The sequence below is a fragment of the Varroa destructor genome, unplaced genomic scaffold (assembly GCF_002443255.2).
Source record: "Varroa destructor unplaced genomic scaffold, Vdes_3.0 BEIS01000002.1, whole genome shotgun sequence".
Taxonomy (NCBI): Eukaryota; Metazoa; Arthropoda; class Arachnida; order Mesostigmata; family Varroidae; genus Varroa; species Varroa destructor.
In genome coordinates, this window is record NW_019211455.1 from 43,873,140 (window position 1) to 43,899,923 (window position 26,784).

The window sequence follows — 26,784 nt, forward strand, 5'->3', positions numbered from 1 at the left end:
CTACTGTGAGCGTGGAGCGAGACATGTCAAGATGATACTGACTTAGACGTCAGACAGAATTCGCCTCTTAATCAACAAATAACGTAAATGTAAAGGAACGCAAGCACATAAAACAGAGCTATCATAGGTAGGAAAAGGTTGAATTCATACTTTCGAGCTTATCAGAGGGATATGTGGCAGAACGACAAACAAAAAAAAATGCTTCGAACAGATGGACGCCTAAATGGCCAAAGCTTAGAGTTACCGGAGTTCTGTGAATAATGCACAAACTGTTCGATACTAGACAAAAAAAAAATTCACCCCTTAATTCAAAACACAGTCACCACTAACATCATATAAAGTTAGAGATTTACTAAAAAATAATTAAATAGTAAGCCAAAACAATAATAATTTTGACTGCTGTCGAGTGATTTCATTATAAGATTGAGCGGGTGGAAGAACGTTTTTATGTCGTCGCGTAACGGCGTTCGGTGCATCATGCGCATACATAGAATTTAAGCTGAAAATGGTTTTTGCACTAATACGGGAACGATGCATAGTTAGTGTTAGCGATGGTTGTTACAGTTACATAATAATATCGATCTGCTGCCATTCAATTATCTACTGGCCAATTAATTTAACATATTTAGCCTTGAATTTCATATGTTTTTGTAGATTTTTTTTTTAATAATTCGAGTAATATATAGAAAATTTGAGAACAAAAACGTAAACTATAGAGAAACACCTTCCTGTTCTGGACTTTCGGGTTAAAAACTTTTTCGCCCCTTCTTTCAGTTGACCGTTTGATTTACGCTGAAAAAGCAAAACTTAATCGAAAGTCTTGCTTGGCAACCTGTGCCTCGACAGTGATTTAACTGACATCCCTCAGCGCCTATTTCTCTAGCCATCCACTAGTCTCAATGTGAAAATGGCATTCATACCGCTATACTTGGCCAATGGCGACATCGTTGCAAAAAAACCTACATTGTATAGTAATGTATTTTCAATATAAAGCGCTCTCTTATTTTTTTTTAACTAACCAATCGATTCCTCACCATGTATGCACATATCGACAAACACACACGTAGCGTATCGTAAGGGTCGGCAGTATACAGGGTGAAGCAAAATTATGCTTACGATGGCAAAATGGTACCTGTTAAATTTTATGTCGTGAGAAAAGTAAGCTTACAGTTGAAACAGCATACGAGTCAACAAAAATCCCTGTTTCCCGCCCTGCATTACGGATGGCGATAGGCACAAACTAACAAATGCTATCCTCCATTGATGATGAATCGGAAATAATTGTTCAGACCATTACATCAGTACTGGCCATCTCATCCTGGATTTTTAGGATTCCCGTTTGTTGCAGATCCTGTTCACTTTTTATTCGGGCAACGACCCGCTATGGCATACCCAGAAGTGGTATCCTTTGCTCTCGTTGATCGCCACACTCGGATTCCTGGTCAGCAGTGACACTTTAATTATTTCTAAATCAAACAATATGTCATGGAAGTTCATTCGTAGACGCGCGTCGACCAAACTCATGGCAGTGGTATACTATTTGAGTCGACTACGTATCGCCAATATGACATTGCAGATCGCTAACGTTAGTCATATAGCTAAACTTGCTGCCATACTATCGACTGGCCGGCCAGTAAGGCTCTGCCGCCGTATCTCAAGCGAACAGAAATAATGGACGAGTCAAAATAAATCTGAATCACGCCGTACGATGATCCAGACGAACGTCTGAATGACTAATGATAAGGATCCGTAGAATATACTCAGTAACACGTGGCACCCGCTCTTCCAATTTATGTTCCGCTTGAGAAAGATAAATAGTATAGAATTATTTCTCGGCGATTAAAAGGGGCAGACACCAAGGCTATTTTTACATAGCCAGCTGTAGAGGTGGTGTACTGAAGAGCCCTACCCAAACACAGTCAAAGGTTTTGTTGTACGCAATGGCCTAGATGTATAGCATACACGTGTCGAGCAACGTATCTCGCTGCGAAGCGACAGTGCGACGACGTAAATGCTGCTAATTATTTCAATGCAATATCTTGTGCCTGATTTGTCCTGGTTTTAGTTCGGGATTGAGCGTTGTGTTCGGTTTATTAAATATTTATTCATGACATAGTTGTGACGTCGATGTTGGTAATCTACAACACAGAATGAGTGTAAACGGGATGGAATTTACTTCTGGATGATCCTTTGATAATTCTGGATGATAATTTGATAACAAAAAAAAAGCCGTTACCGAAATAGTGAATAGTAGCAGCCTACACACAGTTCGAGGTTTTATGCAATACGGATTTAATTACATCCTAATCGTCTTAGTCCGCATGCTGGTATATACATTTTGTATAGAAAAGATCTAGACTGTGTCACGGTATTTCTTCTGATTATAAATACTCATCATATTTTTAAATGGTAACTAGTTCTAACTATGTTAAACTTGAGAAGGTTTTTATTCTTGCTGAAACTTACGCTTCTATTAAAACATTACAATTAAACAAGTTTCACATGTATTTCTGTCTTTTATTGTTTTATATTGTGGCCCAATCATCAGGATGCTACTAGTCGCCTGAGCAATCTAAACACGTTTACTTTCTAGCTTAACCACAGGCTCCGCGTTATGGTATTAACGTGCACAGAATGCTCTGCACGTGGGAGGCATTCGTGACATTAGATGGGTCTTGTGCTTGTATTAGCACGCGCGTCCGGCGGATACATGACATTTCCAAGATACAGGATTTTTCGGACCGTTCTTTTACTACGTTAAACAGAAAACCGTTTTTATGGCACACAGGACAAAGAGGCACCGAATACCGCGTCCCTCAATGCGCTAAATTGTATTAGTGCCACTTGATTATACGATAATAGATTCACTGTAACCCTTTTTGGGCCTGTATCCGGCCTCAATCTAGCTAAAATGACAGGATTTTAATTTCGGCGATGCCATGACGTTTTTTTCGCCAACGACTGCAAGCAGGACGAGGGAATAGGTAAAGGGTCTCGCTTGTTATGCAATATCATATTCTTACATATCATGAGAGGAAGTATTTACTCAATCTTAATAGAAAATATACAAAGGGATTCATCCGTCGCATTAGATTGACAGAAAAACGGTCTATTGTGTTTATCTGGCATGTTCACAATAATAATAATAATAATAATAGTTTCTTTCCCAAGTTGAAGTTGGTGAATTTGTGTTGTGAAAGGTCTGTCAAAGTCGACAATCAGTCCTTGCCTGAACGCCGCATCACAAATGTGTTTACTGCCTAGTAACAAAAAATATCTATTAAACTTACTAACTTGGCGTATATATATCCGGTTTTGTGTTGCCACGGCGTTTTTGATACTCGCATATAATCAAATGAACATTGTTAGGGGTTGAAATAATGGCCTCGTTAAATTGTGCATGTGGAAGGCGCTGACCTGTACATCTGCCTGAGATAAGTTACCATTATGAACCTAATAATCCAGCGAGAAGTGATTAACAAAGTACACGTCGAATAATGAAAACGACGCTGAGTAAGTACTGATGTGTGAATAAGTTGAGTTTTTGAAATGCCACAACACAACTTACCTCACAGACCTTCAACATCTCAATGGCCGAGGTCCAAGTGCCTTAGAGAAAATGCCGACTAATCTAAATAACTGGTATTAAATACTTTGCTTACCTAAAATATTAAAATTGTCTTCCTTTTCTGCGGTTATTTTAGCGGTCAGCCGACATTCGTAGCGCTTATTGTTATAGACGAAGTGTGTATCCATACGGTGTATAGGATGACAGTATTCACACATTAAATCTGAAATTTGCTCTAGAAAGCCAACCGGCAACTGTAGTTTACCGTATACGATCGTGCGCGATAGCGTAGAAATCCGCTATGTCGTACAGCTTCGACAGTACCGAAAACGTAAAATAAAAATAATTTTTCATTAGCAAAGCTACCCCTTCGAATGAAAATGTAACATTTTCGATTACCTACGAATGTTATTCCAATTAGCACAATGTCTGGATGGTTGTAAGGTGCGAACAATTCAACTTTAACTATATTTTTCTATTCTATTTTTCGCTGTGCTTTTTTACGTAAAGATGATGACTTTCCATATGCCTGTGCGGCTAGGGCGAACAGGACGAAAAATGGTAAGGAACCCTTTAATGTCCTATGGTGCCTTCGAAGCTTATGTAGCAGTAGAAAAACCAGTAGATTAGTTGATATTTTTCTTCTGTTGAAAATTCTTTTTTACAATACTGAATAAATTTTATTTCGCACCGTTTTATGAATGCATTGTGTCGCGTTACCTGTTTGTATTTTCGTATGGTACATTCATTCATTATTATCTGAGTTTTAGTAATAACTGTTTCATGATACCTGTATGCCTACGTCTTTCACTTGATTGGTAATATTTATTTTATGCATTAGTATTTAATAAATATGTTTGTACGGATGACTTTTTCAATAATGCCCTTTACTTCCATTTAATTTCATGGGCCGCCTTCACGTTTGCCATCCTCATTAATTGACTCTGATTAACTCAGCCTGAGCTTCTACACTTCACTATTTTTATTCGACTAAGAGCAGTAATTACTGAGATCCGAGAAGCCCACTCTATTGCGCACTAACGGTCCGACCATAAAAGCTACCATATATTATGAAAGTACGCTAAACAGCCGACAAAACATTCCTTCACTAGGTTAAGCTCAAGACAGCTTTTATGGGAGGTCTGCCGTGCCGGCCTGACATCGGCGATGTATTACGTTCTGATATTTTAAGGCTAAATTTACTGTCAATAATAAACGGTTCATTTTAGTCCCGTGTAGTATGTCAGCGTTCTGAAACAAAATGAAAACTCATAAACGGTATATGAAATTCCCTTTAGTTTTTCTGCTGAACTTAAAGAGGGTACCTGAAGTTTCCTAATCAATATTTTACCCTACGCCTGATAGATCTACCTTACGCTAAATGCCAGAGCTAGCTAAGATGCCGATTTTTTTTTTATTGAATTCTATCCCACAACTTCTTCTTTTCCAAACACTTACTGCACCATTTATCCGGCAAGAATGGCTGGCCATCAGAGTCTCCGGCATGCTTTCGACAGTCGACATCGTAACTATACCAACTAGCAGCTTTTTGTATGAAACGAAATTACCTAGGCAACAAAATACGATATCGACGTACATCACAGGGCGTACACATGGGAAAAAGCCTTGAAATTTCAACAATTATAAAGGTAAGCAATGAACCTAGCATTCTTTCCATTGGAAGTAACAGGCAGTGGATTTTGGCTTCCTGCTTCCTACAACTGTATGAGCCTATCTCGGAACAAATGTATGCATATATAGATGAACGCAGACACATATAATCAGAAAACTGCATTGTACAGGGTGTGGCAAAAGCTCGTTTGATTTGACAATTTAAGAGTTTCTAATTGACACCTATTAACGTAGCAGCGGAGCAGTATGTAATAAAAGTAAAAAGAAAGAGTTAAATATACACTATTAGACTGTCAAATAACGACGGTCGAGAGAGTTCTGCTCGACCTTGTGTATTCAGCCACACCGTATTGTGTCTTTCGATATTCTGCCTCTTTCCTCATCCAGATATGGGCTGTCTTCTTTAGATAGAAACACTTCTAGTTTTCGTAGCTGTTTCCTTGGCGATCATCTTTGCGATGCGTCAACTAGAGGCTTGACCTGTGTCCATTTCTTTCGCACTATACCATAGCGCATTGCAGAACGTCAGTACTCTTCTGACAGTGAACAAGCTCATTGGCAAGGGGGCGAGCCGAGCAAAATCTGATCCCATATTTTCCAAACCTCGCCAGGCAAAAAGGAGTAGAAGATTCCGCCGGAAGCAGGGCCACTTAGGGTATTCTTTCTGACACCTTCACTGCGTTGGCAGTTGTTGCTTCGTTATCGCTGTTGTTGTTGTTGTTGTTGTTGTTGTTGCTTCCCTTGTTCCCTTTTCCGCTGTCCTGACTGCAGCTGCCTTTTTGGCCGCCGACGGACCCTCCGTAGAGAAAGGAAAAATACCAGGTACGCGATAGGAACGGCAGGGTGATGCCGCCTGCAGCATAGATTTCTGAATATTTGTTCAGAAACAGTTGCAGTAATGTACGGCCATCGCTGCCATCATGTAGAGGTACGGAATGCACATCGCTTACACTTGTATGGTCTCCTATAGTCATCGCTACTGTTGTTAGCATTGTTGTTGTTGTTGTCGTCGTTGTTGTTGTAGTATCTTTCGCTGCGGTTTTTGGGCGGCTTGATGTCAAGCATAGAAGAAAAAAGGCCAGAAACGCAGTTTGAACCCAACAACAAGGCTGGTTTAGTTCGGTGGTAGCCACCCTGTGTTTCGTTAATATCGAAAAATTTTCCACTTCCGGAGGCGCTTGCTTTAAACCGCGCACAGACCGACTCCCTAAGGTCGTGACATTATCGAATATAGCGTTCATTTGAGACATGCATTCTTTGGGAGAAGCATTGCCCACGCACGGGCAGAACGCTAAACGTACCGAAGAAATGTGATCTTGGTGCCTTCTTCAAAGGGCATCTTCGTAACATAATTAAAAGGAGCATGTATCTGTTTGAAAAGCATTATATCTATGTGTATATATACATACAATCTCATATGCTGAGACAAAACGCTTTTCGAAAGGTGTCCAGCAACAGTCGCAAATATCGGGCCAAGGGATCTCTGAGTCGCTTACAAATAGAGATATCGTTTCTAGACACTACAGTCATCTAACCCTACGTATGTCAAATGCCGTTCGCAGCGTGGATAGGCATTGGTTAAAAGGGTAAAATGCATTAAATACTCAAAATTCTGCGCCCCAGAAGGTCGCGCGTGGACTTTCCTGCGCCTTTATTTTTTATAAACGCCTGCATCGGTCCCTAAAAGCGAAGGCACTGGTTCGAAAAGTTCTACCACCTCTACTACCACTCATGTAATGAATATCACGATTCAAGTTACTATATTTAATAGGTAATGAAATTTCCTAGTTGTTCTGATCATTGTATCATTGACACAGGAAAAATATAGGATTTTCCCACCTATCACGGGGGTGTATGTGTGTGGCATTAAGCCAACGATCTATGGAACACCTATAAATACATGTAATAAATAAACATACAGATATAATAAAAACGCTTCCATAGCTTGAATTATCGTTCAAACAACTGCTATATCATGTATCATAAAATTATTACCAGTATTGGATGTGTATTGATTTTTGAGAAACGATTCACACGCATATAGTAAGATAGAAAAATACCGTCAGTACGGAACGGACGAGCACGCCCATGGTGATTTCTTCCGAGGAGAAGCCAACGTCCCATCAGCGCCAGGAAGACAACAATATAACACATGTTCCAATCTGAAATGCACTCTATGGGCATTGGCGCAGATTAAACGTAGTTATGTGGAAAGTCTGTAGATGAGGTCGGGCCCAATGAAAAATCAATTAAGCTCAAATAATTTACTTATACTGGGGTTGTTCTATGTTTTCAAATAAACTTCAGCACATTGTGGCCAACATACAGTACACTGAGGTCGCTACAGAATAGCTAGCTATCAATTATACGTAACTTGAACTTGGAAAGAACTTAGCCTATAAATAATGTAAATCTAAAACTGATTTTTCCAAAGGTAAACTAGTAATATCAGCGGTTGCATTTTGGTAGCGAGCGCTGGCTCCACCTATAATGAATAAATCCGTATAGTATTTCATTTTATATAGGACAATTTTATCCCACTGTCTTTCCATAATACAATGAAATTACTTCTTTCATTGTATTATGGAAAGGCTTTCATATAAGGGCTAAGAGGTTAGGGTCGCCCGTCTTTAAACTCAATAATATCTCTAACTTCTAAATCTGCTGCAGTCTGAATTTAGCTCTGTCAAGCTGAACGTGCTTGGGCCTTTTCCAAAGATTTTAATTAATGAATTTGAAATTGTTACCGAGGCCCTGCCGAGAAGTCTTTTTGTAAGCCTCTAAAAAGTACCTATAACACATTATGCGGGCCATCTCCAAGAGGCCAAACCTAGATAAACATCCGTTATTCATATGCATATGATAAATAAAGGAAAAAAAAAACAGTTCAAAAAACAGGAAAAAAAAGTATAATATACCTATAGGCTTGTAAAATTTAATCGCTCACTTAACTGCGCCCCCGCGCCCAACATCCTACATCATTTGTTATGGGTTAGTAAGTGAACTTTGACATGCAGTGCTCGTATCCTACCCTATTCGATTACCCAAAATATGTAGCAATCTACACGAGCTTTCCGACGCTACCCAATAACGTGTTTGCCTGCTGAACAGATGGGGTTATCCAAATGTTGCTTAATTGAATCACTTTTGTCACAGCTGCATCCAGCTTTTCTACCCATGTTTAGTACCAATGGATATCTAATATTATCTATTTAAAATAATATATCTTGAATTTATATTTTATAGAGCCTTACAACGTTGTTAGTGATTTGGACTAAATAAAGCCATTAAGTCTCAATTCACCTCGAAATCGATAAAAACGTAGACCATTTTTTAATTTTCGAAATTGTGAAATGAACTTCGTTTTTTTTTTCTTTTGTTCTCAGGAAAAATTTCAAGCGTTGCCGACAAGTATCGAATGATCTTCAGTTATAAATCCCCGTTATGACAATTACGGTAAATATAGGTCCTAATAACGCAGTTACATATCACTAAGAAACCACCTTATTAGGTATACAGGTACGTAGTTAGATACACGTGAAAAATGATTAGAATGTACATTTGGCTTATATAGCTTGTATAAACCATGGGTTAAAAATTGGCCTCTTTTATACTTGCCCATTTTACAGACACCTGTATATTTGTCACAATATATCTTAAGTATCAGTGCTTAGAAAATAACCACTATGTGCAGAGAGCTATCGGTTCATTATCAGCTATCATATCATAATGTTATCAACATACAATGTTCTCAGAATCCTTATGACACTTCAATAATACACAAAAACATAATGTGCCTCTACTATCATGATTATATAATTATTTTAATTATCTAATTAGCAATTAGTAGCAATAGTGAAATTATGTTCGTAAAGGCTACATTAATTTGATAGTAAATTTGTAAGTAAGTACTGATAAGCATTTTATAGAACGTTCAGTATCGTCTGGACTATCACTTGCTGAACTAGGCTTGCTGACGAAAGGTAGCGCAGTCTTGGGATTATTGGAAAAAAATTTAAGTTTAGAAGCGTACTGAACGAGAGCCTTCCTTGCCCAGTATGTTGAAAGTGTCATGGTTGGCAAAAATTAATTTTAAATATTAACAATCAGAGGAATAAGATAGCAAAGAATCATTACGTATAAAGGAAATTATTGCTGAGGTTAATAGCTGACTGTATGACTGCCATGCTGTTTCATAGGGCTATACTGGAGAAGCCCCAAAAAGAGCCCAGCAAAATCCACCCAGTTTAGGGGCATATGCTTGATGCTGTTGCTAAAAACATCTGATTTGAAGGGCTTGTTCGCAAAAATAAACTACAAATGTTAAACTCAAGGTTATACTGACCACTTTCTTAAAAGAGCGCCCATCTTCACCGTACCGTACTAGCAAGACAAAAGCTTCTCGACAACAGGCGTGCTGATGACCCAAATCGTTCACTATCTGAAATCGTGAATAGGTGGTTTACTAAAAAGCAATTCGGTGAAAGGAGACAGACTAGAACACCGATTCACCAGTCAAGGGAGAATTGAAGTTCTGGGCACCTACCTATAACCCATTCCCTTATTCCTTCGACAATTGGGAAACTCCCTTCCACCAAATATGTTTTAGTCCAGCTGCATTGCCGCTCTCCATCAAATACGTATAACATATTTAGCCTTTTGTGGAACTAGAAAACGTAGCGTTTATCACAGTTCCTTCATGTGAAGGTTAATGTTTAGTTCCAAATGCAATTTTATATGTTGCTCAAACGACCTTAGCAATAAAGGCATGGCAGTACATTCAGTTAACTTCACTTTCCACTGTCTTGTCTACGTAAACCTACTGAATTGTAACTCTGTTCTAGGGATTTTATTAGTTTTTCTTGGGTAGCTAGCCAACTTCCACTATCTAAAAATCCATTTTATATTAGTGGGAGTTAAAACGTTATCACATTGCGCTTAGCCTCAATGATTTAATTAATGTAATAGAGGACCATTTTCTGCCAGAAAAATTGAACACCTTTTACAAACTAGGGCTAGCGTTTATTGGATAAAGCTGATGTTTTTCATATATACAATTATCCTCTCATCAGCGCTCTATCTGATTTGAAGCTATATGATGTTCCAAATTCGAATTGGACCCTGATTACCATTATACCGACTTCTGCCGGCTACTGATGTCACAGAAATCTCGTCTAACCAGAATAGCCTGGCTTTTGATGAGGACAAACGGAAAGTTTCATTTTTTTGCCGATGCAACACAACAAAAACGATCGCATTGAGATAGGTCAAGAGTCGGAACGTGCTCAGAATAGTATTTCACTATGTAGCTTTAAATCGATGATTTGCACTTTGTCCCATCAATCTCGAATGAAAGCGCTGACTGATACAAACAATTAGCAACAAACTCCGATTTGAACATTGGTCTGTTCGGTGTTCTTCCTGAAGGGAACGAAGGTGCACTCAGCCTTCGATAAGACCTTGGAAAACCCACGAAGAGCGTCGAACGTATCGAGAAAACATGAGTTTCACTAGAGTGTAGGTGATTTCCTAAACGATGCCCACTATCGTGCAATATCTTGCCAGCATTTTTCACACTACTAAGATTCACTCTTCGGGAAACTCGAGAAGGAGCCGAACTATCGCACGGAGCGACGTGGCATCTTCGAAAAAAATTACTTCCTTGGCAGCTGATTTCGTGCGTGTATCATCATCGATGAATCAAGAGACACTTTCTATTGATAATCAGTAAAGCCGTCAGAAAACGGATTCATGAAAGGTAGAAAGAGCTGTTCTCAACAATGCTGACGTGACAGCAGCCTGGGCGTGAAGCTGATATCTATTGACGCAGCCCTCATACACATTCTCATACAGATTGAGATATTTTCCCAACGATGTAACAGCAGCAGCCTCGTATTTCAGCTTCACACTTAATGGATAAAACCCTCGATATTTTCCCTTCGATTCTACACGTTATAAACTGACCTGCGACAACTAAAATTGTGGCCGGTGGCGAAACGAAGCACAGCCTTCTTCGTAACACTTATACGACCATATTTTTCCTCAAGTACTTGTGCACAGATCGAATATACGAGTTAATTTGGGTACCCGCCGGTTTTGAATCACGGATGATTTTAGGTCGTAAACATTTTTTTCGCACCGCGCTCTCTAGGTAAGGAGCCTTCATGGAAATAAGTTACGTGTGGATCGAAACGCTGTCATGTTCGCGCAATAGCGAAACCACCTATGTGACGTTGAACCTGCTGAAGTACAGCAAAGATTTCTGCGTTTGAGGCTAATGTCTCTGATGCAAGGTGATGCTGAAATTGTCGCCGAGGCTGCAATTCAATATCAGTTCTTATGGTCCTACAGGTGCTAAAGCTTTTCACGATCTCCCTGGTTAACATTAGTGAGGGCTCCATATCGACAGATCTCGGATAAAAGGACGCCCCACATTCTTGACGTTTATGTGAACTTCAATGCTTACTTCGTTAGTAGTACTTTTCGAGGGAACTGACTTTTTACGAATTGTGGCTTGGTTACGGCGCATCGGCTGTGGCCCGATAAAAGTCCTCGAAAAGCTTAGCAGTGGTCCGGTGAACTCTCGTGATTGCTATGCTAAATCCGGCAGTTCTAATGCTCCTCTTGTTAGGCAACATTGCGTACTCGAGCAGCGAGATTCGTAAGCCATGTCCTTCAAGGATTTCAATTCCTGCGCTGGAGTTTTGAGGTTTTCGATTTCTGGGTACCCTCGGATATACTTAGTGCATTATCTATTCCGAATCGTTCATTGAACTGTCTGATCCGAATCGTTTCGTACCAGTCCTACCACTATTGTATATAGTGATTCTCATGTCGGGTTGGACGGCTAGGCGTTTGTTTGAAGGGCATCAAAGGTCGCCACCTAAATTCTTGTCGGCAACACATCAATGATGTAATGTTTCTGCGTGAATAATAAAAAAAAAAAAGTTGATTTATATGACAGTTCGCGTTGACACTTCAACACAGGTTTTCAAAAAACGGATGAGGCGGCAAAAAACAAGTTGAAAAAGTTTAAAAAATTAAAGGATCCGTAAAGCAAGAAAGCAAGATGTAAAACCGGTACAGACATCAGTGGGGGCCCAGTATTACCTACAGTGTGTTACGTTTGGTATCTATTCATGCTGTAACATTCTACATCGAGAGCGGATATCGGTGCAACTGGTACCATACCGTGTATCTTACAAACATACCCGGCACGCGTTTTCTGGGTTGCCACGGATGCCGTGACCTTGGACAATTTCATTAAGTTAAGAACCAAGACTTCTTCTTAAAGAACTTCTTTTACTAAGCGTCTGTTATTTACATATACAGTGGCTAAGTGTATTGTTACGAACGAGATGCTGTAAGGTTTATTAATCTATTATATAATATGTAGAATTGAAATTTTTAGAGCAACGTTTTTCTCTGTAGCGGTTGCTTTGCAATGTTGTTTATCCCACATATCTACAAGTGTTTTTCCCTTTAAAGAAATCAGCTGACCTTTAACATGGAGTCAATTTAAAAAAGGACGATTTTCCGAACGGTGAGAGAGGTTTACTCAAACTATTGTCATCACGTGTATTTTTAATTTCCTGTACCAGTAATTCCTATACCATAGCAAGTCATCTTTATTTTGAAGTGAGAAATTTCCCAAGAACTAAGTAAGAACTATAAATCAATATACAACATTTCTTATATAGATACATACATAATCAAAGAAACGAATATAAATGTGTTTTCCATTATAACCATTTTACTGTGTTGCTTTTGAGCGAAACCCATTTTTCCCAATACAGTAGATCGTAGCACCAAACATTCATGGATCTGTCTGCTCAGTTTGAGTCATAACCACTCTGCAACGCTTAAGCTAGGAGCGCAGTTATAACCCAGCTGCGCTCATAAAAAAGAATAGAAACGTTCTGTTAATGAGCTACAGTTGTACACTAGGGCCAATAAAAGCAGTCGACAAGGATGAATTTTAGTCGCTCCTTATAGATTTACGTAGTTGCTTTGTCGATGACTTCGTCTCGGCCGGAGCGTAAAAATGTGCCTATGTCCTGAAAACTGTTTCTGACAACGCCACGTATGTAGCAGGTCGCACAGTAGCCTAGTGTCAAAGTGAATGTCGTACCTTTCAGGCAGAGTAATTAGCCGTATAACAGTCATATAAGCTGCATGTAAGTTTATCTGACAGTCAATTGGAAGTAATTTTACTTCTCTGATAAAAATAGTAAGAGTTGGCGTCATAGTTGAATAAAATCGACAATAATGGAAATTTTTTAAAAAATAATTAACTGGTGGATAACGAATGTTTAGATTTCTATGTCCAGAACGACGGTTGATATCCGCAAGCTTCGTTTAGCAAAAATTCGAATATTTCTAAGTTCTGTAGATAAAAACGTAAGTGGAGACCGACGTCGGAATCCTATTAGTACTTGAAAATAATATAAGGATTTATTTGTAATGCAATGTTATCTTTTGTCTTAACAGATTATTACCTTTTATACAATGCTCATATTTATATAAATCATGTCTCGATTCGTCAGGCACAATTTGTTCGTTATAAACGATGAACGCATTAAGGTGCAGGAAAATACGCCTTTGTGATTTTTTTATATACCTAAAGATCATTTATATGTGGTTGCATACGAATTTGATAAGAGACCGGCTTTGGTTTATGTATCGATAATAACTGCTGAAAACCCCCAAAGCTTAGCATCTCTCTACGGACGCTAAAGGAAGTCAAAAGACAGAAAAAAAAAAACTCTAAATTTAGATATAGACTTGTAAATTTAGATAAACTTTTTCAATATCTCACCATTTACCAAACGAGGAAAAAACATGAACGTAGAAAGCTCGTTTTGTCATTGAAATTTTTTAAACATACATGTATTTTATATTTATTTATACGTGAAAAACACGATTACTATCGGCTGTGAGCTGCTGGGGAACTCTTAGCTTTTCAATAGGTTTAGCAAGTCGAAATCATATATGCCGCAATCGTTAACCTGCAGTTTGCCTAAACAAAAAATAGGAATGGGGAGGTACGCTTGGTAGGCCTTAGTAAATAGCGATCTTCATGGCATAAAGCGGTCGGTCGCTATACCCAACTTGGAGCTAATGGTAGTTCTAGTAGTTATGCGCCTGCAGGCCTTCATGGTAGAACGGATTCTGGTGGAAATATTAAGCGCGTGTACTACTACACGTGACTCAAGCAGAAGTCTATCACCGGTCAACAGTTGGGCAGCGATTGCGGTAATGAAAAAAATTGTTTGTATTTTAATCAAGGAGATATAGTGCTGCTTATCACTGGAAGAATGGTACCATGTATAGAGACGATAGATATTACGGATGCCTTACAATGCTCGCTGTAGCGGCAGCAGCAAGCCTCAACCCAAAATGGTTATCTCGTCCAAGTTAGTTAGGTGTTGAGGACGAGCATAGGCTACGCCAGAAAATACCGCATATCAGAACGGATATAGTGACGAACGAGAGTCGAATCGTCGTTGCGTCTGCCAGCTTCAAAAGATTTAATAGCTAGACACCCTTTGCATTTTTGGAATGGTAAACATATTTACCTGTAGCGTATACACTGAACCAGAGGAACGTAAAAAAATATATACAGTTTTTTTCAATAATAAAATAATAGATTATTTGACGGCTTTCAACGGCACTGCAACAACCCGTTCCAATCTAGAGAACGTCTAGATGGAGCTAAGCAATATAAAAATACTTTTTTTTTATTTGTGGAAATTGGATTTTGGTGACCATTGCAATTATGATAATAGCAATAGAGCCCAATGTTTTGTGCAAGGCTGTATAATATGTAAAAAAATGTATGTTATTATTTTAAAATTACAATTTTTGGTTATAAAATTAAAATGAAAATATAACTTGATCATGCGCGCCGTTACAAGCTACTAGATACTCTAATACGATTTGCCATTGCATAATAGTAGCAACAAGTACCGGCCCAGGAACTTAGGGGGGCGTGAAGCTACTGGGGTAATGTAGTCACAAAAGACGCCAGTGCAGGTTTCGTACCACCCACATGAGCACCCAGAAGTGAGGCTTGGTATGGTTAAAGGCACTCACGCATAAATCTCATAAGACATAGGGAAACAGTAAGCTGGCAGGGGACCTTAATGGAAGGCTAACTTTAGCAGGAAAACTCGTTGATAAAGATTCGAAGAAGTAATGAGGGCGGGACATGATTTCAACCCGCAGCTACATACTGAGTGAATAGTAGCTAATAGAAGAAAAAGTCAAGAAAATTACATTAATGTCTAAACGAAAACTAAGACTTTTTTTTTTTTGTTTTTCCGTTCGATCATGAGTGGCACTAATGGAACGCATTGACGTGACTGGCGTACTGAGGTGAGCACGAGGTCTATCGAAGCACGAATATCGGATTTTGCAAAGACAAAAATAGTCGAAAGAAATGTACAAGGTTTTTGAACGGGCTAAATTCTACACGTTGTCACGACTCCAAAAGTCCTTCAACTTTTTTCTAGGCCCAGGCTTGAAGGTAAAAGCTTACTTTCTAGAAAGGTTTTCTGACCTCCCCGTTAATTGAGCAACGAAGCGTGTGGGAAACGCCTTCAACCATTGAGGCTGAATCCTACGTTCGGCCCACACAAGGCCTTACCGTCGTAACGTTCGGTCGTAGTACGGAGTGATAAAAACATCACTCAAATTCTTTAAAGAAAATCAAAGAAATAGATATTTCTAGTATGTATCCTGTACATTTAGTAATCATTGTTTTACTTATGGACTCGAAGTCGGTTGGAAGAGGCCTGGCTTCGTGATACGCAGGGGTGCAGAAGGTATGTCACATACTATTGCTGACTTCAAAATGAGATTACAGAAAATTTAGTATTCCATAGAAAGCAGCTATTTATGGAGTGATCATACGATGGCATAATGCTACGTTTCTCACTATTGGTCTCTATGATATGCTTTGCGACGCACTGAGTTTGTCAGTGTATCTATTTACCTATTTAATTTATATACTATATACATCCAAGTCTGCTGTATTCAACTGAATTGGTCCAGCGAAGACGTTTCGATAGACAATCGAAGGCCGACAAAAATCGTTGCACCTTTCGTTCACTACTCAGGTTGAGTATGAATAATATAATAGTTATTTATAGCAGCATAACTGAGGCACATTTTTTCACTAGCTTGCATATGCGGCCTTAGAAATGAACGGTCCTAAAAATAAGCTTCTCGGCTCTGTTTACCTTCTGCTTGTCACGCTTGCCGACATTAGAAGACACCACCGAAGCACTTCCCCAAATGCATCTTGAATATGTCATCGTCAAACATAATAGTCACAGAAAATCAGAATACATAAAATTATTTGAGAGAGAATTTCTTCAATAATTTTGAAATAGGTAAGATGCAGCGTCCATGAAAAAGTGCTCGCTAGCCACTTAAACTGTTCTGCCGTTGTAACTTTGTTTCAAAGCCCGCTACCCGCTTCGTTTATGAGAATGTCGAGGGTTTAACATATCTCGTGAGACTTAAAGCTACCCCCTGTTTAGAGTAGTTGCAATAGAATATTCAAGAAGCGAGAACACGAGTATCAGACTTAAGCGACGAATAAATGGTCCATGATAAAACGCAGAGTTTAACACCCAGGGGGTTTTTAATCATTAGGGAGAAACGAAGTTACATTGTTACGTGATGGCTTAGTGGGTAACCTATTTGCCTGCTAACTTTAGGGACACGTTGTGGTCTCATTTCGAACCCGGACGTACAAAGACTTCGTCTCGTGTTGTGAGCCCAGCTGTCTGACGGAACGCCTAACGGCGATACCGGACGTAAAAACTCAAAACACAAAGGTATGGATATGGGAGTTAAGGCTCCTCTATGAGTACATTGAACTATTTCTAAGAAGCTTGTTGATGGATTCGCATTTGCTTGAAATGCGGATCGTTCGTTGTGCTGCCTCTGCTAGAAGTCTTCCTACCTCCAAATAGTCTGTCAAAAAGGTCGTGTTCATTCCAAGTACACATGCGTCTACAAGATTCCTCTATGGCTTTGTTTATCATCGATACATTCATTGACTGATTTCTTTGCATTTGTTTTATTTAGTGTCATCTTTAGCTGTCAGTACTTAAAAAGTACATCCGTCCTACAGAACAATTTTACCGAAATTGTACTCTATACAGTTTGGCTAAGGCCGCCATTGGGTTAAAGGCTGCGCTTTTGGCAAATTCAGTCAGCTGCAAAACTATAAACCGAAGGCATTTTTAAATAGGCCAATAATTTAGAGGCTAATTAAAATAGGAGACATGAATAAAAGAGATACAAAGTGTCTTAATAGCTTTGATCCGGCAATACTGTATTGTATCAACCTCTATATACTGAGTGTTTGACCGTTACCAGCAGATTTATAGAAATTTAATTTCAACATAAGAAATATATCTCGGTTTGTCGAGAAGAGGAAGAACTGAATGTGTCCAGCTCTGTGGTGACAAACATTATGAGTGGTATAACTTTTTCTATGAGAGAATTGACCGTTTCTTGATTTTCAAAAAAGTAAACCTTAGAACAGCAAGTAGGCGATACGCAATTGATATGGACATGTTAAGTTTGAAGAGTATTTGGGAAAGTCGGCCGCACCAATTTAGTGAGTATGGTGATAAAATGCTTTAACTTAAGAAAAAATAAGGAAGTTAAGTAATGCAGTTTCGAAACGAGAACAAAAGTGGCAATCAGTGTTACAATAGATAAAAACTAATATTTTCTGGTGCATATCAACTGTGATAGAACTCCGAAACAACCAATACCTACTACAGAAAATATTGATTGGCATCTCCATTTCCGTTGACACATGAGCACTGCGAAGAGCACCCATTCGGGACGGTACATAGGTACAGAGGTAGAGGTTGCCACCCTATTGTAGGTACCGGCTACGTTTTCCGTATGATACCTATCGCTATCATTGTAGCACTCCCCCCGGAGAAGGCCTACTTCCAAAGCCCGCCGCTTTCGCTTGAACGCTAACACCCTATCTGTTATGATTTTATCGAAACAAGCTCCTCAGACTCGACGGCTTCATCAACATACTGAATCATCGGCTCTCTACCTCATAAATAATTATGTTGATACTGAGATCGTACTTCAGCTACCAACCTATTTTTTCTCCAAACCAAAAGCCAATTTGCGTATAACGGTAAAATTATATTGTAGGTGTTTAACCCCACATCCCTGCATGGTAGAAATATTGTTTCACTTAGATCATAAAAGAGCATCCCATGATATATGCAATGAAGTATTAATCAATCAGCGTTGTAACGAATGAGGTCATTCTATCACGAAAATAGATCTGCCGTAGCCATCTGAGTTTGACATGGGAACTTAGAATCAGGTAAGTTCTAAGTTCCCATGACAAACTAAGATGGCTACGGCAGATCTATATATAATATATATATACTTATATAATAATATATTCAACTAATTTCTGTACTGTATCATATTGTTTCTAGCTGAATGCGCCACCCAGAGGGTTTAGGGGGCATTTCACATTTTCAGGCAATTATATTAGAAGCAAAGCTCGTACTCGGCTGATTACAAAAATATCCGAATTTCAGTGAAAGCTTATTAAAAGTCCACCTTTTTACCTTATTCTGGCCTAATCATGGCCAAATGTAATATCCCTACAGATTACCCTGCACAAAAATTACAAATCAAAATGCATGGTTAACGCTGGCGTCTTGTTTTAAACCATTTTGTATCTAAGCGTGTAAGATTCGAGGACGCATCCGTGCAAGTGATCTCTTTGCAAAAGGCCGCCGTAGACGGCCAAATCACGCATTTATGGCACTGCGAAAAAAACCGTAGCCCTACAGTCAGAAGCGATATGATACACGTTCGAAGATTCTCAATCAATCAATCAATCAATCAAACTCATTGATTCATTTTCGTTAGGTAATATTATTGAAACGTTAGAAAACACTAGTTCACATACGCTACATAAGCCATATTGGAACGGCAGATAAAGGTCGATACATAATTTCAACCTAATACGGGACTCCTTATTAGAAAAATCTGCATAGATTAACCTACGCGTCTGCGAAAGGGGGAATTCTAGTGTATACTTGCTTTTTGGGTATAAGCTGTAGCCATAGCGACATGTAATGTGTTTGCTACAAATTTTTCTTTATCAACTGGCCGAAGAAAAACATCAAATCGAGCTTACTAAGCTATACGGTTGGTTTCTTTTTTTTGCAGACTTCAGCTATGCTGTTGCCATTAGATCTCGATGAAGTGTTGCCTAAAAAGTGCTCATGCCATTGTACCTCTCTTTCGCTCCCATTAATAAGCAATTAATGGCATTACCCTACTGTAAACAAACATGATCTTAGTTGCACGCCTAATAGACTGTTTCACAGACGGACGGACATCAAGGATCTCTGTACTGAGACTAGCGTACTTAATCCCACGTTAGTTCTAAATAATAAAAATTAGATTATCTAGGTACATCGTGCTTTAAGTGTAGATAATTGATTTAGAATTAATCTTTGTCTGCGACGATTTTACTATTGAAGGCAATGAATATTTCGGTTTACACTGAAAATATCATTTGTATACTGTATAATTTTTCGACAAGCCAGCACATTAGTACTATTATAAATGAAAATTTTTTTGTTTTAAAGTAATATTCGTAAACTATTTATGCGCCAGCTTCGCTGAAAACCTTACATTGTTTCTCTAGTAGCGCCACAACCCCATAACTGTTGAAGTTCTGTGATCTCTGGGTAAAAAGCTGGGACAAATAATTTTTGCGTTCTTTCGATAAAGTGAAACTAACACCATTAACGAAATTCTGCATAGACCGGAACAAATGATAGTCTTATAATGTAACATCCGAACGATGTGGCCTATGCATTGAAATTTCTTAAGTTCCCTTCACTTTTGCCGCGCAGCTAAAGATGTGCGTGGTCTGGCTTTGCCCTAATGAAAAGTGACGCCCTTTATATTCATTAGATCCGGTCGATTTTTATCAATCTTCTTGTTAGCTGTTGATAGTAAGTGTCTGAATTAATTGTTCTGCCATGACCATGTTTTTCCAGTCTCACCAAACATATATATATAGCCAGATACATGTATATATATATATACACGTCTGGTTATATAGCTAGCCTTCGTGAGGGTCAGTCTAGATTTGGCGGAAATTGTAGAACACATTTTTTCTTTTTTTTTATGCTTTGCTCATGTATCTGACCGTTTTTTCGTCATCAGCAATCAACCCGTTTAAGGATAACCTGATTTCATTTCCATAAACTCTCGCAGATGCAACCACGATCTAGTGGTTGTAGCAATAAGTTTCTTTATAGCCAGCTTTTAACTGGTTTACCTTACCTAACTTTCATCAACTTTTCCCATAGTTGGTCGAGAAATAACCACGAGGAACCTGTTTCACATGGAAATGCCCAGAACGAAACTGACAGACGCCCTGTAGCACATCTGCACCAGAAACACCAGAATTTTGTTATGGACCTGAGCAGCATTTCTGTTTGGGTCATGACGCAATTATAAAGTAGGTAGAACTCAGTTCATCTTCAAGGCATTCTATCTTAGGTCTAAATAGAATTATTTCAACAACGCTAGCATACCTACTGCTAATATTCAAGCAATCAAATGGTGCAAACGGCTTACATCACCTGAGATATATGTCACATGAATTCCATCTAGGTTGAAAGATGGCCAATACTTTTTTGACAACTTGTCAACGATCTGAATAAAAGCTAGAATGAATAGGGGTTCCTCAACTAGCGGTTGCATCGTCACTCGGAATACACTAAATATATGATGCATATGTATGTTTACATATATGCTCAGCTATATAAGTGTACAGTTTTGCGCGACCTAATGTGGAAAAACCCGTGAGATATACGAATATATACGGAATTTAAGTTTTTTTTTTTTTGTATTTACCTAATTTGGTTACAGAATTTTAAAAACCTTTATACTATTTGGGAGTGGGGTCTGTTTGTCTTCAAATGGTTTACATGGAACATTAAAACACCTCTGTTTCGAGTTGTACGTCGTTAGGCCTCCAGCGAAAAACCAAGTCCGTCTTGCCTTGATTATTCGAATCTAAATTGCAACATGCTTCTGCTATAAGCAGACAAATACATTATCCGCTAACCCATCACGGGGAACCATAATATCACACTAGCTACTCTAATGAATGGATTTCTCGTGTTTATTTTGCCGTTTCGTTTAAAAGCTTTATACAATCCTTACAGATATTCGAGATCTTTTCATGCGCCGGATGCCATGTTTTATTCAATAAAATCACGTAGAATTATTTCGAAAGGCTGTCAGTCAGATATTTCGAATTTCGGTCTCAGCCATTGGGCGCTTATTGTATTAGCGGCTTTTTCAAGGATATACATGATTCTAAGTCTTCGTCGACCTCCTGTGGTCCATGGCTCTTTCTAGCTTCAATAAAGCGGGCATAGGTCTCGTAAAAATAATAACTTAAGTACTCGTCGAGCTGTCCATCAGATAACGTTTCAGTAATTGAATATTACTGTAAATAATTCGTACAAGTTAAGTATACTATCAGCCACAGTGGCCATTTTCATTAAATCGGCACTGTTAAACTGAATATGGCATTGTCATGTATTGCTTAGGATAGCAAAGTTTAAGTAGACGTGTAGTAAAAAAGGAAGCACTCTTTAAAGGTACCTTATTTTTGTTCAGTTATAATACTCGAGTGGCAAATAACCAAGGTAAAAAAAATCCGAATTGGTTCTTGTAATTCAGCAGCTGTATACTTGCACAAGCCATAGCTCGTCCAAAAGCTAGACCGTTCGTTTTAGTTTGAGTTCGCTAATCAATAGCTAATTTGGACTTTTTTTTTTTGACCTCGTTATTTAATAAGTTGTCGGAGGTACGTTCAGCGTTAAACGTGCGTTACTGCGCACACAAGTCCGCTAATAGCAGAACAACGTTCTGGTAACGTCATCTTTCGAGAAAACCGAGTCCACAGCGCTCCACACCTTCTTCTTGAAGCCTAATCCCCTTCCATTCTATCTACTAAGTTTGTTGCGCCAGAGATATTTACAAGTGGAATGTTTGCTTCCCCACTTGCACAGGCCGCAAAGCAAAGTTACTTCAAATTTGAAACATCACTCAGCTTGCTTGACTTCAGATGCCGCGAATGAAAAGCCCGTTGAAGTCGCAACGTGAGTTGTCCTACATGAAGCCAAACCAAGGGAAGCCTCACGATAAGTTCGAGGACGAATGCTCTGAAACGCAATTCGACGGTTCCGGCGAGGTCGCCACACCGACAGACCTTTGGTGGCTGCGCGGATGAATCGAGGGCCGGCGGGTCCTGTGCCGACATCTTTAGAAAAATACAAAGCATGCAAAAATGTGCAGAAAGGAGCGAGAGCGGAAAGGGTTCCCAAAAGATCTTTTCTTTTTTCGCAACGTGTAGACGTCTAGCGTCTCGAGTACACTTCTCTTGGCGACGCGAAATCGCTCTCTCTTTCGCTCTTCTTTTTTCTTACTGTCGTTCGGTGAACTCGGCGTCGGAGTCGACGCCGGCGACGATAGCAACTTTTAAAGAAGTTGCGTAAGCGCCAAAGGCTGACTGACGACAGAACGTTATCGCAACGGCCTGGAACAGCGTTTAACTAAGCAGACGAAGTTGAAGAAGGAGTAGCGGAGTCAAGAGCTCCTTCATATGCCTTTGGAGCAGTAAGGACATGAATTCGCGAAAAGAAGGCGACTGCGTGGAAAACACGAAGAAGGAAAAGAGACAGACGGTTCGCTGCCATCTGTGCCGTCGTCCACTCTCCAGCCACTGGCGTCTGATTCCGCTTTTCAAAGTCCAAATGCGGCCCTCAACTAACGGGGCAGGACGGGGCGAATGCGACAAAACGACAGGGAACAAAAGTAGCAAAGTTTTAGCAGACGGATCGTAGTTATCTGACCTCTTTTACGTAAAAAAAGCAGAGGGTCGAACGAAAAACGAATAGCTTTGTCGCTAAGGGACTTAAACACGAAGGTCAAATGTGATATATGCCATATACGTAATTATGACCATAAATGAGCAAATGGTACTTCTTGTCTAAGTGTTTTTTCAAAATTATTCATTAGCATTTGGTTAAAAAGGCCTGGAATTATCATTGTAGTTCTGAAAGGAGACTTTAGAGATAGGTATGCAAGTGGGGATGGGCATCAAAAGTGGCACGTTAAACAGCTCGGAAGCCCAAAACGGGTTTTTTTTTCTTGAGACGGGCAAGTGATATATTTGATTTTTTCAGACGTAGGGCTGATTTTAAGATGAGACACTCAATATATCAATGATGTCTCGTTGTTATGCCGTTCTATACTTAGGACACGGTTGTGACCGGCTTTCGTAGTCATCGCGTAAACTCGGGACAGGCTGCTGGACCGTTAATGACTTGAAATGAGTATTGATGAGTAACTTGCTACAGGGCTGACCTCTGGTGGATTTAACTAGAGATACGATGTTTTTAGGGGTCTTCTTGACTTTACAAACAGCCTGTTTAACTTCGAAACTGTCCAGTGGCGTTGTTCTGATTCATCCGCACAATAACTGAATGCATCACTACTCCGTTAAGTACAGCTTTCGTGAAGTTAAAGGGCAATTTCGTTAAACCTGAACACTGCATAGCGAAAGCAAAGGTATACTATTTATACTTTAATGTTAATGAGATCTTCGGACGTGACTCCCACAAGGGCTGTAACAACAACCTTCAAAACTAGGCCCTGCTCACACGTGGATACCAGTGACTGGTCGAGTTTTTTGGTCGGAATATCATAGGTACACCCGCTGATTAGATTAGCGATTAGAAATGATGACGCTAAGCTAAATATGTACTTCCATCTGCATTTACGTGCCATATGGTAACACGTCACAAGCTCAGTGGGTAAGCACGTTACCACACAACTATCAATGAGACAGCGTATCTATTGCATTGAAACACGTCTTAAAAGCAGTCTGATGCTTCATATTTCCCTACTCATATACGCTTACATTCGAACGTTATAGGAGTGGGCGTCTTACACCGGAGCCAGTGCCCACAACTGACCATCATCACGCATCTGGGTACAATATGGCCACCGAGAGCAATCTCTTCATTCGATTGTTCTAAAATCTTACCTGTCGGTCCTTTCGTTACGAGCAAATGCAAACTTGCTATCATCGTTTTGGCTGCTGCAGGGTAAACACATGTATCCATGATACACTATACTACGACAACGAATAAGACGGCATATGTTCTTTTTACTGCTAGCTACATATGACACTTCCATAGGACTACCTATTTAAAGAGGCTTGTTTACCAGTATTAAGGTTTTCGATATTCGTATATACTGTGCAGTAAAGAAATAGAAAGATCTACCTAGAAACATGCATTGGTTTTATATGTGTACAAAAATAAAACTTCGTAAATAGATGAAATCAGACGACTGTGAGTGAAACATGGCCACTTGAATTTTTCTATAGATAGACGGCTTTTTTTTTTCTATTACCAACTTACCTCTGAGAGAATTTTCCTTATTATATAACCTAGCCATTAGACACTAGGAAACTGAGGTCGTGTCAGCAACATATGTACTAATTCTTAACGATAATATATATAATTAGTAAAGGTGAATCTTTTATAACGGCAAGAGATTGCTTCATGAGCACCATTGCGAAATACACCGATGTCATAGTTCAAGCTTGCACTAAAAAATCATGATCAATCAAAAATGTCCCCCGGTGTAGGCCGTCGTAAAGAGGCCTACTGAAAATTTTTCAGGTCGAACCTGCACTTTGCTAGAATAAATCACTAAGCTCGTGACAATAAGGATGCTTTTCTAGTACGTACTCAGCTAGCGGATATTTCCAGCCATCGGATCGAGAATATCAGTCCTGCCGCTATGAAAACATAGTAATTACCGACAATCATATTGACATTGTGCAGAGAAGATTGCAAGATCTTGCAGTAAGAGAAATCGTGACCGAGTTTAGAAGTCTGGCGGTATTCCCACTGCACTTCGATATTTGCCTGCTTTATCCAGTGGTCACCTCTCAATTTCAGGAGACCAGAAACACTGTGAGATCTTATAAACCAATTTTTCAGTAGACGGACCACTTTTTTTTTGACTGCTAGCTGTCGGCAAATGTATTATATTAACGTTTAATCAATTTCGGTCGCAGACTTTTAATTTCCTATTTATATATTTTAAAAAGTTATCGAACTACTGCATCTTTACGTATGAACGACGTATCTCCACATAATCAAAATCGAGTTTATTATAACAACGATAGCAGTGGGGCTACGGCTTGTGGCGTTGTCCAATCCAAAGATAGACCCAGCTGGCTTAATTAATAAAAACTGTTTGTTTGGATGTTTAATAGTTGGTTTTTTTGGTCGTTTCTAAATTTTTCAAACAACAATTTTTTAAATCTCTCTAAAACGATTAACATATCTGCGCGTCAAGTGATGCTTTACATCCACCAAGACAGCGCGTTGCTCATAACCGCGTGTATGTATGTTTTTCTATGGAAAAGTTTTGAAGGTACCTCAATCGTACATTGTTTGTTTATCTGTTGTATTGAAGGTCGCTACTGGAAAATTCACTACGAAACACGTGCTATCACGATGTTTCGACGATGTCACGACGAATTTTCGATACATACATGAGACGTTTATGAGCAGAATAGTTGAAAGATTCGAGCAGCCTGGCTGGCATGTCATCGAAATGTGTTCGTCTGGACCGTTCAACGAAAAACATCATGGCTGCTCTCCAGACTATGGTCATGTCCGGGAATATTTGTTCCGGGTATCTGCTCAAAACTGTGACATCTTAGGAACCATGATACGACGTATCCTCAAAGATTCGCATCATAGTGCATACAGAATGCAGCTGACTTGGAAAATCCAACTCCGCCGACGATGTGCAGCGAAGAAGGCCTGCCAATTGGGTAATGACAATAGGCGGTCAATTAATTTTTCAATGAAGTCATCTTCAACGACAGGGTCCATTTCGATTGTGATGGTTTTGTAAGCAAACAAAACTGTCACATTTGAGGGAAGGAAAAGCCACGTGTGTTCCACGGAGAAAGAATCGATTGTATTCAAGTCACCCCTCGGTGAGGATTTTGGGCTGGAGATAGCATTGGATCATTTGTCCTCGAGAACGCTCCCGAAAATACACGAACACCCAATGATGGCCGGTATTGAAGCGTGATAACTCAGGATTTTCAGCTCCAAATCGATGTTATAAATCTCGGAGGCATGTGGTTCCAATAGGAAGTATTCGTTTGTCACGCATCACGTGCAACCCAATCGTTGCACGAGATACTCTGTGATCACACAATCTGCCATTTAGGTGATTCTCATTATTTAGCATTTTCTCTGCACGTTTAGTTGAAAAATCTCTTTAAAAAATATATATCATATAAATTATATCTTATGATAACACAGACAGAATATCGGTGTGAGGCATGAACGAAAAGCCACGCCTTATTTACAACTCGGAATCTTCACTTGTTAGGTAACGCTCGATGTAGGAGCTGAGATAAACTACAGTTTTGACAG

At 39.3% G+C, this 26,784-nt stretch overlaps 1 long non-coding RNA gene across 1 annotated transcript; it reads left to right on the plus strand.

The window, feature by feature from the left end:
* Positions 1-16,787: 16,787 nt before the first annotated feature.
* On the plus strand, positions 16,788-26,493 carry LOC111244621 (uncharacterized). Its single transcript, XR_002670987.2, has 2 exons — positions 16,788-17,046; positions 25,805-26,493. It is a non-coding gene; the product is annotated as an uncharacterized LOC111244621 (long non-coding RNA).
* Positions 26,494-26,784: the final 291 nt, after the last annotated feature.